This window comes from Dama dama, chromosome 14 (genome assembly GCF_033118175.1).
Source record: "Dama dama isolate Ldn47 chromosome 14, ASM3311817v1, whole genome shotgun sequence".
In the NCBI taxonomy this organism is placed as follows: Eukaryota; Metazoa; Chordata; class Mammalia; order Artiodactyla; family Cervidae; genus Dama; species Dama dama.
Window position 1 is genome coordinate 41,717,554 of NC_083694.1, and position 12,244 is coordinate 41,729,797.

General features: G+C 46.6%; 1 protein-coding gene and 1 pseudogene across 1 annotated transcript in view; one reads left to right on the forward strand and one right to left on the reverse strand.

Annotated features, from left to right (window-relative positions):
• LOC133068841 (uncharacterized) overlaps positions 1-12,244 on the reverse strand; it is a 46,408-nt gene that overhangs the window by 3,144 nt on the left and 31,020 nt on the right. The gene's annotated exons all lie outside the window — the stretch shown is intronic.
• LOC133069715 (U6 spliceosomal RNA) lies at positions 969-1,068 on the forward strand (annotated as a pseudogene).

Sequence of the window (12,244 nt, forward strand, 5' to 3'; positions counted from 1 at the left end):
CCCCAGTTGACTCTACTCTGTGGCTGACTCAGGGGCCCGTGGTCGGGGCCAAGGTGGTCCAGAGCTCTGGGCAAAGCTTGGGGAGTGGAGCCGTCACTGGGTGAAGGGAAATTCCCAGACAGCAGGTCCCTTCTGCTCTCCCCTTGTTGCACAGATGCTGTGTTGAGGCCACTCCAGAGGCTGCCAGAGAGGCCACCGCAGCACCACGGGGACACGGCCCCAGGGACCTTGTCCTGGCTTGCTTTGCTCTCTGAACTTTTCAGGATGCACGTCCCTCCCTTCAATTTCATTAATGTTGAGGGCTTTTGTTCAGTCTTTCCAGGGACGAAGGAAACAAGAAGGAAACAGGCAGAGAGACATGCCTCCTGCTTTGCTGTGCTTCCCCTAAAACCAAACTCTGGGGTCAAGCCGTGGGCCTCGGCTCTCCTGCCCCAGCCTCCTGGGGCCTCAGTCTAGCATGGCTGTGTTGGGCACCACCAGAAAAATAGCACAGGAGCACCGGGGTGGCTCTTTCTGGGTGATGCCGGCAGGCAGGCTGGAAAGGAGCAGGGCCCAGGTGGCTGCATGGGGAGGATGAGTCCAGGAACACCTGCCCCCGAGGAAACCACCGGCCCCTGGACGCCTCTGTGCTCAGACAGCGGCTCGAGCTGGGAATTTCCCACACCCCGAGTGACAGCACCTGTTTCCAGGGGCACTCTGAGGTCAGATTTCATTCAGGGAGAATCAGCAGTGACTTGAGAGGCAGGGAGGCCTGGTCTGGGGAGGGACAGTCTGGTGTTGGGTGGGGTGGGGAGGCAGTGATATCCTTCGGTCTCTCCCTTCTGGCATCACACTCACATCTTCCCCCAGCTTTTCCAGAATGTTGGTCCCACTTTATCTGCCAACATCAGAGGCCACCAGCCTCCAGACAAAAGGTGCTGAAGTACTTGACAGAAAGAGCCTGTGGCATCAAAAGATTTTTGTAGCACTTGCTTTGGCAGCACAAACACTAAAATTGGAATGACACAAAGATTAGCATGACCCCTGCACGAAGATGACACCCAAACTGGTAAAGTGTTCCATATTTGGGAGGTCATTTGTAAAGATGTAGATGGACCTAGAATCTGTCATACAGAGTGAAGTAAGTCAGAAAAAGTAGTACTGTGTATTAAAGCATGGATATGCAATTCAGAAAACTGGTACATATGAACCTATTCCCAGGGTAGGAATAGAGATGCGGATGTACAGAATGGACATGTAGACACAGTAGGTGAAGGAGAGGGTGGGATGAATTGGGAGATTAGGATTGACATATATACACCCATGTGTAAAATAAATAGCTGGTGTGAACCTGCTACAAAGCACAGGAAGCTCAACTCGGTGCTCTGTGATGACCTAGATGGGTGCGATGGAGACCATAGAGGGTTAGACGTATATATATATTTTTGTATATACACATGTAGCTGGGCTTCCCAGGTGGCACAGTGGTAAAGAATCCACCTACCAATGCAGGAGACTCAAGAGACTTGAGTCCAATCCCTGGGTCCTGGAGAAGGAAATGACAACCCACTCAAGTATTCTTGCCTGGAAAATCCCATGGACAGAGGAGCCTAGCAGGCTCCAGGGTGTCGCAAAGAGTCAGACATGACTGAACGGCTAAGCACACACACACATACATAGAGCTGATTCACTTCACTGTACAGCAGAAACTAACACAACTCTGCAAAGCAATTATACCCCAATAAAAAATATATAGCTGGACTTGCCTGGTAGTCCAGTGGTTAAGAATCTGCCTGACAATGCAGGGGACATGGGTCTGATGCCACATGCCACAGGGCAACTAAGCCTGTGTGCCACAACTACTGAGCCAGAGCTCTAGAGCCTGTGGGCAGTAACTTCTGAAGCCCAGGTGCTCTAGGGCCCATGGTCTGCAACAAGAGAAGCCACCACAATGGTGCTTGGGCTCAAGTACCACAGCTAGAGAGTAACCCCCATTCGTTACAACTAGAGAAAGCCCATGGGCAGCAATGAAGACCCAGCGCAACCAAAAATAAATAAATTTTTAAAAATTTTAATAATAAATTTAAAAAATCTGGCTAAATAGAAAAAAAATTAAAAATTAAAAGACCCTTGTCTCTGGCCAGTTCCTCCATAAGATCTAGAAATATTAGCTGGAGGACTCTGAATCCTGGAGCAGAAATAGAGATACCGGCCGAAAGAGCAGAGGCTTGACCCTCGCTTGTCTGGCTTCCCTGGTGGCTCAGATGGTAAAGAGTCTGCCTGCAATGAAGGAGACCCAAGTTTGATTCCTGGGTGGGGAAGATCCCCTGGAGAAGGAAATGGCAACTCACTCCAGTATTCTTGCCTAGAAAAGCCCATGGACAGAGGAGCCTGGCAGGCTACAGTCCATGGGGTCGAAAAGAGTCGGACATGACTGAGCGACTTTTCTTTTCTCTGGCCTCAGGGGAGGCTGTGTACTGGGGGCTCGCAGTTTGGGCTGCGGCCCCTCCTGTTGAAAGAAGGCCATTTGCTCAGCTTAATCCACTGATTAACATAGGATTCATGTCTCCATTCTCATGTCACTTCAAGTGACCTTGGAATACAGAGACTTAGTAATTAACCACTGACCCCAAGTGTTGGAATCCGAAATGAAATGCCTCTGCCTTTGTGGGTGTCCTTTGTCTTAACCGCACCTGCCAAATAAAGGCAACCGACTCAGTATTCACAAAGTTTACTGCCCATTCACACAAGGGGGTAGGGAGCTCTTCAAAGTTGTTGGCACATGAGATTTGGAACAAAAGCCCCCAATAAACTGCTCATAGCCTGGGGGTGACATGTCATGAGACAGCCCTTGAGATCTTGGGGTACAGCTTTTGCCAGAAATGATGTCTGGGACTTCACTGGCTGTCCAGTGGTGAAGACTCCATGCTTCCAATGCAGAGGGCACAGATTTGATACCTAGTCAGGGAAGTGAGATCCTATCTGCTGGACAGAATGGCAAAAAAAAATTTTTTAATTTATAAAAGAAATGATGTCTGTCACCCACAAGTCCACAGCAGAGCAGCTGCATTTGTCAAACAAACAGTAATGCTGGAACTTCCACAGACTAGCTTCAGGCAGGCACTTCCACAGACTAGCTCCCTCCCTTGATATTTTTGTCCTCCATAAGGGATTTCTCCTCCACCTCCTCTTCTTCCTCCTCCACCCCTGGACATTATGAGGAAACATCTGTAGGATAACAAAAAATAATAAAAGTTTACAAGATAACAAGCTTATAAAGTTTTGCTTACAAGTCCCTGTCATGGTTCCTGCCTCCTCTGAGATGGTGGATGGAAGCTTCGTTCGCTTGTCTCTAGTTGTCTCCTTCCTAGAAGGATGAGGAGCCCCTAGGGTGACTGGAGAGGAGGTGGAAGGAAACACTTGGAGGGCACCCTGGGCTCTGCTGAGGGTCCCACACTCCCTGGGGCTGATCTGATCCAAAGGAGAAAGCAAAAGCCAGTGCTTGTTCACCTGCCCTCTCTTTCTTCTTAGTTTTTTTAAAAATTAAATTAATTATTTATTTGGATGGGCTGGGTCTTTGTTGCAGCATGAGGAATCTAGTTCCCTAGCCAGGGATCGAACCCAGGCCCCCTGCATTGGGAACATAGAGTCTTTACCACTGGACCACCAGGAAAGTCCCCTTTTTAGTTTTTTTAAGCACCTGAGTCAGGACCTTGTCAGGGACTGAATTTTATTTTATTTGGCCACATCACAAGGCTTGTGGGATCTTAGTTCCCAGACCAGAGATGGAAACAGGGCCCTTGGCAGTGAATGCATGGAGTCTTAATCACTGTACTGCCAGGAAATTACCAGGAGCCTGATTTTTTTTTTTTTTTTATGACATACCTTAAAAAAAATATTTATGTATGTATTTATTTTTGGCTGTGCTAGCTCTGCATTGCTGTGTGGGTTTTCTCTTACTGCAAAGAGTGGGGCCTGCTCTTCATTTCAGTGCTCAGGGTTCTCATTGCAGCGGTTTCTCTGGTTGTAGAGCTCAGATTCTGGGCCGCTCGGACTCACTAGTTGTGGTGGAAGGGCTTAGTTGCTCCAAGGCATGTGAGATCTTCCCGGACCAGGGATCAAACCCGTGTCCCTTGCATTGGCAGGTGGGTTTGCTGGACCACCAGGGAAGTCCTAGGGGGTTTATAAAGGTAAACACAGTTTATGTAGCACAGACAGGCTGAGGCTAAGTACTATTGTATTGATTCGTTGCTAAGTTGTGTCCAACTCATTTGCGACCCCATGGACTGTGGCCCTCCTGGCTCCTCTGTCCATGGAATTCTACAGGCAAGAATACTGGAGTGGGTTGCCATTTCCTCCTCTAAGGGATCTTTCCCATCCAGTGATCAAACCCAAGTCTTCTGCACTGGCAGGCGGATTCTTTACCACTGAGTCAACTGGCAAGCCAAAATACTGCTGAAGTAGAAATCCTGGGGAGGGCTGAGATGGTGCTTCAGAGGCTTGATGGATCAGCTGGTGGCAGTGTGGAGTCTGGAGAGAGCATGGATTTAGAGTCCACTTGGTTCAAGACTTTTCATTTGCAAATGGCAGTGAGCAATTCAAATGAGCTCAAACCAAAAGGAACACTTACTGGCGTATGGCTTCAGGCAGGACTGGATCCAGAAGCTGAAAGACTGTCACCAGGACTCAGTAGCTCTCCATCTCTCCACTCTGCTGTCCTCTGTGCTGGCTTTACCCACAGTCAAGTCAGGCTCTCCAGGCTTGGCGGCCCCCACATCTGTTTATGTTCAGCTCAGCTGCCCCAGAGTCCCTCTCCCAGCTGTTGAGCCAAAATCCTAAGCCTGATTCTTACTGGCTTGAATTGGGTCACATGCCCATCCTTAAGCCAATCATTGAGGGTGAAATTACTGCTTGGGCCTGGGTCACATGTTTACCCCAGATTCTGGGACCAGGTTAGCCTCACTCAACAATGTGAACTGGGACCTCCCCAGTGGCCCAGTAGCTAAGACTCTGGGCTCCAAAGCCTGAGGGTCCGAGTTCAATCCCTGGTCAGGAAACTAGATCTCACATGACGCAACTAATAATTTCCACACTACAACTAAAGATTCTCTGCATGCTGCAACTAAGAGCCAGCACAGCCAAATAGATAAATATTAAAAGAAAAAAAAAAAAAGCCCACACAATATGAACTAAAATTAAGGGGCATTTCCCAAAGGAAGATGCAACTAGAAAAAGGGTGAATGGATGATAGGCAAAAACTTCACACCCACTCTCTCAGAGCAGCAACTTCTGCCACCACCTGGCTGTGTGACTTTGTCCAGGCCATTTACCTTTTCTGAGCCTCAGCTGGAAACACAACTTGTTTCGGTCTTCATGTCATTTCCTTTATAAAAACAAGGATGTGACAGAGGTATCCTGGGGCTCCTACTGTATTTGAAACTTCCATTGGACTAGATTATGAGGTGATTTATTAAGAATTCAGTTCCTTTGGCCCTGATAAGCAAAGGATGAGGAGGAGTAATGGAAAACAATGATGCTGGCAAAGCATCGGAGTTTACGTCCCCCTACATTTCCTTAGAAGCATTCAGCAAAGGGAAGGGCAAAGTGGAGCCTGGATGAGCAGGAGGCCCAGATCAGGCCACAGGGGAGCAGGCAGCCCTGTCAAGGTCCTGGCCTGGCTGAATTTGTGTTAGAATCTCAGTTCACCCTCTGGGGCCTTGGAACACTCAGGGCTGAGCACAGATGGAGTCTGGCACCTCCATGTGGCCCTCTGTTCTCCTTGGGAAGGCCCGAGCCAAGGGGTCCTTACCTGTTTGGACCGCATCTGGACAAGGTAGCATGTTGGTTTCAGGGTCCCAGGCACAGCTGGTCCCCGAGCACAGTGGTGCGAGGTGGCTACTTTCCCTTGGAGCCCCCAGGGCACTGCTGGAGGCTGGCCTGTATGCAGTTAGCAGCTGACCTATTTATGAGTAACCTTTCTTTACCACCGCTCTGCTGGTGACAAGGCTGGATGCATTGTGGTTCAGAAGAAGTGTTTCCCAGTGACTCAAAACCGGTTTGCCTAGAGCTGTGAATAAAGCCCCAGATTCTTCCGGCTACTCCTCCCAACTTCTCTCTTCTCTTCCTGGCATCACTTATAGGAGGGTTTCTTTGCTGTTATGCTTATCACAGTTTCCTACAGAGTTATTTTTTAAAATTTTTATTGGTGTACAGTTAACCTATGATGCTTTGTTACTTTCAGGTGTACAACAAAGTGAATCTGCTATACATCTACATATATCTACTCTTTTTAAAATTCTTTTCCCATATAGGTCATTATAGAGTATTGAGTAGAGTTCCCTGTGCCATACAGTAGGTCCTTATTAATTATCTATTTTATATATTATAGTGTATATATGTCAATCCCAGTCAATCCCAATCTTCCAATTTATCCATCCCCTCTCCCATAGAGTTTTAACTCTCAAAGTGTATCAGAGTGACCTTTCCTGCACAGTCATTAGCCATCACATGCATGCATGCTGCGTGCTACATTGCTCAGTCATGTACGACTCTTGTGACCCCATGGACTGTTGCTAGCCAGGCTCTTCTGTCCATGGGATTTCCCAGGCAAAAATACCAGAGTGGGTTGTCATTTCCTACTCCAGGGGATCTTCCCAACCCAGGGATGAAACCTGTGTCTCTTCTGTCTCCTACACTGGCAGGCAGGTTCTTTACCACTCGCGTCACCTGGGAAGCTCCTAAGCCATCACACTATGACTAAAAATAGAACAGAAAATACATGGAAACATGAACGATTATTCAAGAAGGAAAAACTGACCACCCTTTTGGTTCTAGTCACTAGGGGGGGGTCTTTGCTCTGCTGAGCTCTCTGTGTCTGCTGCCAGAGTATGACTCCCAGAGGACTCAGCCCCCAGCCCTCTAACTGTTGGTCTTTGGGACCCACTTCATGACTTTCCATCTGTTGCCTCCCACCAACTCTCTGTCACCTCAGTCCTCAGTCCACAGCTGGGGGTGAGGGTGCAAGGCAGTAGCACCATCCCTGAAACAATGTGTGCAAGTCAGATGGTGACCACAGCCATGAAATTCAAAGAAACCGCTTCTTGAAAGGAGAGCTATGACAAAACTAGGCAGTGTATTAAGAAGCAAAGACATCACTTTGCTGACAAAGGTCCGCATAGTCAAGGATATAGTTTTTCCAGTAGTCATGTGCAGATGTGAGAGTTGGACCATAAAAAAGGGTAAGCCCTGAAGAACTGATGTTTTCAAACTGTCATGTTGAGAGTCCCTTGGACTGCAAGGAGATCAAACCAGTCAATCATAAAGGAAATCAGTCCTGAATATTCATTGAAGTACTGATGTTGAAGCTGAAGCTCCAATACTTTGGCCACCTGATGGGAAGAGCCAACTCATTTGAAAAGACCCTGATGCTGGGAAAGATTGAAGGCAAAAGGAGAAGGGGGAGGCAGAAGATGAGACAGTTAAACTGCATCACTGACTCAATGGACGTGAGTTTAAGCAAACTCCAGGATTTAGTGGAGGACAGGGAAGCCTGGTGTGTTGTAGTCCCTGGAGTAGCAAAGAGTTGGACACAACTCAGCGACTGAACAACAGCATGACTTACCTTTGTTCAGATATTGACAGGTCACAAAGCTCATTCACTACACTACCTGTTCTCCTTAGCCCACTGGTTCCTACCATTTTTGCTTCTTTTTCCTGGAGGATTGGCTGAAGGAATTGAATGACAAAGGAGTTGGGTTAGTTACAAATGGGTTAAGGTTTGTGATCTCTGTAGTTCCGCCTTTGGGTGAACTGGTCCACTAGTTAAGGAAGCAAGATAGATCTTGAAAGTCTTGAACTATTTATATCTTTGCTTTTTTTTCTCCGGCTTCCTTTGCAACTCCTCCCTTAAGAGAAGGCATCTGAGTTGCTGGCGGCACAGTAGGAGAGCAAAGGCAGAGAAACAATCAATAGCCCCTTGGTCCGGACTCAGCAGGGAAAAGCTAGGGAAGCAGCAGAGTCACACTGAGAGACTCAGGAAAGAGGATGGAGAAAGAAGGCTCCCCCTTAGGTATGCCCAGACCATGGGAGAGTCCACCAGCGCTGGGGCAGCAGGGAAGGATGGGGGTGACCTGAGCAGAGGCGGTGGAGCAGAGGTGCACAGCAGGTCAGTCCCCGGGAGACCCTCCCTGCAAGTATTGCCCCTCCCCCACTCCCCCTCAGTTGACAGTGTGAAGCATCTGGTATTGGCGGGGAGGTGGGGGGGTGCCAGTAATTTCCTGGGGCTGCCATAACAGATGACCACCAACTGGGTATCTTCAAACAAAACAGATTGTCTCACAGTTCTAGAGGCCAGGAGTCAGAGGTCAAGGTGTCAGCAGGGCTGTGGTCTCTAGCTCAGGCTCTGGGGAGGATGCTTCCCGGCCTCTTCTACATGCTAGCATCCTTGGTGGTCCTAGGCTTGCAGCTGCATCACCCAAACCAAACTCTGCCTCCATCGTCACAAGGCCTTCTCTTTCGCGGACATCTCTAAATCTCTCCTTAGAAGAACATCAGTCATTGGATTTAAGGCCCACCCTATTCCAGTATGACTTCATTTTAACTTTCATTTTTTTAATGTGTTTTTATTTTATTTTTTGGCCTCATCGAGAGGCATGTGGGAATCAAGTTTCCCTAACCAGGGACGGAAACTGCACCCCCTGCCTTGGAAGCATGAAGTCTCAAATATTTTTATTTATTTGGCTGTACTGGGTATTAGTTGTGGCATGCAGGCTCTTAGTTGTGTGGGATCTAGTTCCCTGACCAGGGATCAAACTCGGGCCCCCTGCACTGGGAGCATGCAGTCTTAACCACCAGACCACCCGACCTCATTTAGCAAAAGAAAATTTAAGACTTTCAAAAATTGAAATATTTTTGTTGTACAATATTATATAAGTTACAAGTGTACAATGTAGTGGTTTGCAATGTTTAAAGTTTATACTCCACTTGCAGTTATTATAAAATATAGGCTATATTCCCTGTGTTGTATAATATATCCTTATAGCTTATTTTTTACATAATAGTTTGTATCTCTTAAGCTGGGGCTTCCCAAGTGGCACAGTGGTAAAGAATCTGCCTGCTAGGAGATGCAAGAGGCGTTGGTTTGATCCCTGGCTTGGGAAGAGTCCCTGGAGAAAGAAATGATAACCCACTACAGAATTCTTGACTGGAAAATTCCATGGACAGAGGGACCTGGTGGGCTACAGTCTGTAGAGTCTCAAAGAGTCAGACATGACTGAGCAACTGAGCACATACCATGTCAAACCCCTACCCCTCGTTGCCCCTCCCCTTTCCTTCTCCCCACTGGTAACCACTAGTTTGTTTTCTATGTCTGTGAGTATGCTTCTTTTTTTGCTATATTCACTAACTTGTTTTTTTTTTTTTAATTCCACATATAAGTGATGCTATACCATAGTATGACCTCCTCTTAACTTGACTGTATCTGCAAAGAGCCTATTTGCAAATGAGGTCACATTCACAGGTTCTGGGGGCTGGGACTAGGTCATGCATTTTGGGGGAGGGGGACACAATTTAATCTACACCAGGGCCCTTCGGGACCCTGCTGAAGCTAAAACTCCAATACTTTGGCCACCTGATGAGAAGAACTGACTCACTGGAAAATACCCTGATGCTGGGAAAGATTGAAGGCAGGAGGAGAAGGGGATGACAGAGGATGAGATGGTTGGATGGCATCACTGACTCAATGGACGTGAGTTAAAGCAAGCTCTGGGAGTTGGTGATAGACAGGGAAGCCTGGTGGGCTGCAGTCCATGGGGTTGCAAAGACTTAGACACTGGACACAACTGAGTGACTGAACTGAACTGAAGGTCCTTCAGGGAGAAGATGACAGATGCCAGTGTCCTGGGGCACCCAGTCTAGCAGGCTAGGCTTGTGTGAATAACATCGTAGAGGCCAGTGTGGCTGGAGCAAAATGGGCCAGGATGAGAGAAGCCAGGAATGAAATTGGAGATAAAACACATGTAGATCAAGGAGCACTTTGCAGGCCCCTGGTTAATCCTCTGGATTTTCTCTGACCTATTTGGAGGCCAGTGGGGGAGTTTATTGGAAGGACTGATGCTGAAGCTGAAACCCCAATACTTTGGCCACCTGATGAGGAGAGCTGACTCATTAGAAAACACCCTGATGCTGGGAAGGATTGCAGGCAAAAGGAGAAGAGGGTGACAGAGGATGAGATGGCTGGATGGTATCGCTGACATGATACCATGGACATGAGTTTGAGCAAACTCCAGGAGATGGTGAAGGACAGGGAAGCCTGGTGTTCTGCAGTCCATGGGGTCGCAAAGAGTCAGTCATGACTGAGCGATTGAACAATAAGGCAAAATCTTGCTAAGTTTTAAAACCATCCATCTTTTGGTTCTAAAGAGCATAGACTGTCAGAGGTGAGGAGACAAGTATGAGGAAACTAAACCAAGATCCAGGTGAGAAGTGGCAGCTTCTGGACAAGGGCAGAAGCCCTGGAGGTTGTTAGACATGCTCAGAGCCTGTTTCTATAGTCAAGGTAGGATTCGCCCACAGAGTCCATGTGGGGTATGTAAGGAAGGGAATCAAGGATGATTCCAGGGGCTTCCCTGGTGTTCTAGTGGTTAAGACACTGTACTTCCCCTGCAGAGGGTGCAGGTTTGATCTCTGGTTGGGGAACTAATATCCCACATGCCTCAATACACAGCTGAGGGAGAAAAAAAGAAAAGGATGATTCCAAGAGATACTATACTGTTTTGGGAGACATCTCCTATATTCTCTTTGCTGCAAGTAATAATAAATCCTTCTTTCTCCTGATTAAGGAAAAAAAAAAAAGGATGAGTTCATGATTCTTGCCTTGAACAATTGGAAGGATGGAGTAGCTATCAAGTGAGATGAGGAAATGCAAGAATGGAACTGGCTCAAAGAAATGACAGCTTAGCTTGATCTTGACCCTTGTAAGTGTAAGATGCCCATTTGACTTCCACGTAGGCATATATGAGTCTCCAGTTCTGGGAAAAGGTCTGGGCTGGATATATACATTTGGCAATGGTTAGTGTATAGTTTCATTTGTTTCTTTTTCAGCCATGCCATGAAGGATCTTATGGCATTCCCTGACCATATATCAAACCCTTGCCCCCTGTAGTGGAAGCCTGGACCCCTAACCACTGTACCACCAGGGAAATTCTTGTATATTTTCATTTACAGTTGTAAGTGCAGATGTAGCACCCAAGTTGTGAGTGTATAGAGACAAGAGAAGAAAGCTGAGGTCTGGACCTTGGACAATCCAATGTTTGGAGATGGGGAGACTGAAAAGGAAAGCAGTTCCTAGATTTCCCCCCAGTTTAAATATTTGTATTTGTTATATTTAACTCTTTAGATAATTGAAATTGTATTTTGTGTGGGGTGAGAAATAAGATTCCACACTGATTTCCACCTCCCTGCCCCCTAGAAAGTCACAGTAAATAACTTTTATCTGGAAGGACTCTTCCAGGTCTAATCCCCCAGCTTAATAATTATGGACGGACCATTCTGCCATGCATCTATGTCTTCACTGGCAAAATTGCAGTACTGGACCAACGTAATTCAAGATGACCCATTCAAATCTGTTCTCAGAAATGCAGGGTGGCTTATTTACCAGCCTCAAAGGAGTGCCATGCAGTTAGTGAAATGTCAAGCATCAGCAGGCTTCCAAGGTACCTGCTAGATCCTAAGTGATGCTCCGCTCCCAGGAAAAAGGCTGGTATGGAAAGGGAACAAATATTTGTGCAATAGACCAATTGTTACTGATGGTTCAGACATTCTTATCTTTTATGAATAAGTGAAAAAGTTCTGATTTTGAGTTAAGATGTGAATAAAAAGTGCTCTTTATCTTAACTCTTAAGAGTTAAGATGCTCTTTTTAATGAGCCTCAAAAGTCGACTTGTGTTCCTCCATAAGGGACAGGTTGACAAAGGGGTATATCAGCCAGAATCTCAATGATCTGGCTAATGTACCCCTTGTGCATTTCCTCAGTGCAAGGAACCATCCTATAGATGTTAACTGCACCTTATTCTTTGGGATGATTTATTGCATTTATATAATTCCTTTAGAATTTTTGTGCTTTTGATTGATTTCATTAGAAACACAAAATATTTTATTACAGAAAATACCTTCTAAGATTTTTTACATTTCTTCAGCTTTCCTTTTTTTTAATATGAAGGCTCTTATGAATGTACATTAATGACAAGGAGATACAGCTTGGATTATT